The following is a 3,925-nucleotide window of genomic DNA, read 5'->3' on the forward strand; positions in this document are numbered from 1 at the left end:
TGCCATGCAACGCCCTCCAAATAAATTTTTTAACCTTTGCCGGACAAGATAAGTTCCAGATCTTATGCCAAATTGGGTTAAAATTTGTTCGTCCCAATCCGTTAGATCGGCTAAGTTTCCTTCCATATTGGTGATTCCACTCAACGACATAGGCGGAGCGAACAGAAAAGATCCCATTCTTAGTGTAATTCCAACCAATAAAATCCGTCATGTCATATTGTGGGAGAGGGATCACAAGGATCCGATGAGCATCAATGGGCCACAAAGTTTGATTAACGAGATCTTCATCCCAATTGTTTGATGTGAGATCAATAAGGTCCGATACTTTTGACAACAAGTGACCCCCCTTTGGAGTGATGACTTTCCTGGTAGCACAATTAGAAATCCAAGCATCGTCCCAAATATTAATGGACTGACCATATCCAACTCGCCAAATGTACCGGGAGCGACTAGTATAGAAAATGGCCATTCGGTGCAAAAATAGAAAAATCAAAGCTGGGCCATTGGATTGAAGGTGGATGGCACAGATTTCCTGGAGGGATCTCAGTCCACTTAAACGTACATTTTGGGAAAACCCCCTGGTAAAGTTAGATATGTCAGACAACGTTTACAGTAACCACCTCATCTATTTCTTTCCATTCGTTACGGCCTTCAGGATTTCAATTCTGCACAGCAGTAATGCCTAATCTCATAAAAGCCACGCATATTTAAATACACTATTGGACACCACTAATTATGCAAGAAAGTTGGGCAAAGAGGTATGTCAATACTTATCACAAAATTTGAGTACACAACATCAACGACAACAAATCCTCATCACAAATATTTTAGTACATGACAAAATTAAGCCAGACCCTTCAATCAGAACTAAACATCTGGACATTTGAAAAAAAAACTAAACATCTGTAACACTCCTACCAGAACACAACACAACAGACAAACATAAATATCAATTGATACATAAGATGGGAGGGTCATTTTTGGTAGAAGAACATGTCATGTTGGTGGTCATGTCGAAGCAGAGCTCGTAGAGCTTGTGATCCTTGACGCGGACGCCGAACACAAACACCGTGCCGCCCATGCCGATGAGCGGCAGGGGAACCTAGCCAGCCGAGTCGAGAGCAGACCAGGACTGCGCCTTGAGGTCGAATGCATACATGGTACTGTCCACTGGTGACCATTCAGTTATACAACAGAGAGCTGACACCTATCCAAAATTTCTTCCTCACATGGCCCTCAAATCATTCAAAGACAATCTTCATTCCCCCCTCTTTGTACATGTAATCAAGAAAATCTGGTCAAGAAAGATATCACTTCCTACGGCTCTGTTCAGTTGCAGGTCCCTGTGTTGGAAATTCTCCCACAGGATCGATCACATCAAACTGCACAAACACACGCGCACAAAACTGAATAGCCAAGGATGCGTCTCGCACGCTCTAGTTCCTCTCTTTATTGCTTTTCTCCTTTTTCTCTTGGTTACAATAAACTCACGCACCAGGGTGTGTATATATACACGACCCCAACCTCCAACTGGTGCTAGTCCGACTCAAGCACAAACCGTGCACATCACCTAGAAGCTAGCACATAAGGAAACTCCAAACCGACTCAACCTAAAACTGACACGGACGTTCACAGCAACACACATAAACAGCCAAATACAACTCTTAGCCGGACTCAACTAGATAACTTTCCTAATCTAATTACACGCCACGCTGATCACAATAATGCTAATCCTAACCGGACACAACTTTGCCATGCATCCAACGCACACAGTACATCCACTAACTCATCTATGTTTGAATTATTCCAACACCCTGCTGGGTTTGGGTGATCACCCACAACCTGCAGGCTGCAGGGATTAGTTCATCTATGGGAGCAAATCCTTGTCAGCTTTGAACCATTCAGTTAATCCTTGCTAGAGAAGGATTTAATCTCCACGTATATAATCTCACATATGATATATATATGTACTCAATCTATGTACTGAAGCACAATCAACTAAAAAATTCCAAATTCAGAACTATCAAATACAGTTGTTCGTCATTCAGAAAAATAATATCCAAATAAAACGCCACGGCATGAACTTCTTATTAGTCAAATTTCAGAAGAAAAAAACTGCAGCCATCGTTGTTGTACAACTTATATTATTCACCTTGGTCAAGCTTCTGTGCTGAACAAACGGCTCTCTCATCTCGCCAATGTTGCGTACGTCATGGATGGATCAATTATTCTGAAACCCTCTGGCCAGGAAATAGGAGAATTAGGAAACACGACCATGTGCATGCAAGAGGCAACAATGCCAAATCACCCTGTTATTTAGGTTTCAGAACAGAAAAGAAAGACCAAAAGTTTAGGTTTACAAAATATACAACTTGACATTTCTCCCAAACATTTTAGTTCTGACTGTAGTACAACCAGTATATTTGATGCCTATAGGGCAGCTAGTATCTACAAAGCACATAATGCATAAGAAACAACAGAAGACCGCATATTGGCAAATGATTTTTACTGTTCTTTTGAGAGAAAATTAAAGGACTGGATTGACTTCTTGCTACATTCTATTTATTCTTAATGTACAATATGCAGACTCACATTCGCCGTGACCAAAAGAGAACACAAAATAGACTCTATGAATGAGATTTGTTAACAAAATGGAGTGACTGATAATTGATTAACTAGTACGCATGCAGCATTATGATTCTCAACAAATATCATGAGGGCTTGCAAAGTTTGGTGGTCAAATAACATTCGAGAAGCGCTCTACAAAAAAGACAAAATTGCAAATCTGCTCAAACAGTGCACGTACATTTTCACTAATTTTCAGTGATTTTGTCTTTTTTGTAGAGAGCTCCTTGAATGTTATTTGACCACCAAATTTTGCAAGCCCCCATAACAATTGTTGATGATCATTTCCACGAAGTTTCAGATTTTTTCGAAATGTTTTGATATGTTTTCTTGCGTGGGTGCACCGTGGGTGCACCGAGAGTGGGTGTAGAAGAACCACTCTCTGATAGGGAAAGTAGTGGCTGCACCCACTTTCAGATTTTTTTCTAAATGTTTTGATATGTTTTCTTGCGTGGGTGCACGGTGGGTGCACCGAAAATGGGTGCAGCCACTACTTTCCCTATCAGGAAACCCATAACCCCAAGCTCTACTTATCCCATCTCAGGACAATGCTATTATGACATACATTCAGCTTAATTTTGTTTGTAGAACAAAAATGGAGTGACCAAATAAGAAAGGTGTTCAACACACAATAATTTTGTCCAGAATATACATCTTGAGACTAAGTACACATATTTCTGTTCAGAACATCGATGCTGTATGTTTAATTGTTTTTGGACCTATAAGTTTCATCTCTTCTATCACTAATTTGCACAGAAATCGTTCGGGTCACTACCATTTCGTCATTAGTCAGCCAAAATGCCAAATGTAAGTTGTGGTCACTCCATCATATCAAAGTACCAAACTCAGCCATTTTCCCTGTCATCCACCAACAGACCTAACTAATTTACAGACCAACAGACCTAACTAATTTACAGCAATATGGCATGTATGTGAAGACCATCTCAAAATATATGCTTAATTTGATGCTATTCCCCTGCTAATATTTTTAGAAGTGTTGATGCCAAAACATTGCAACCCTGTAGTTCAGGCTCAGAGTAAAAACTTTTGATAAATTAATCCACACAATTGTTTACAACTACTAAGACAGGGATCTGACAGCTAGTTCCCCCCTTGTCGTCATACCTTTGTTGATTTCAGAAAGGAGAGATCAGATCCTAGAATAGCGATCTCACCGCCATGTGAGCTCATTTGCATTCACAATTAAGACCAATAATTCAATCTTCCCACCGGACCATGAACCCTAGAAATTATGAGAAAAAGGGTTTCCCCCCGCTTTATATTATAAAGCAAAGAACCC

Source organism: Triticum dicoccoides, chromosome 6A (assembly GCF_002162155.2).
Source record: "Triticum dicoccoides isolate Atlit2015 ecotype Zavitan chromosome 6A, WEW_v2.0, whole genome shotgun sequence".
Taxonomy (NCBI): Eukaryota; Viridiplantae; Streptophyta; class Magnoliopsida; order Poales; family Poaceae; genus Triticum; species Triticum dicoccoides.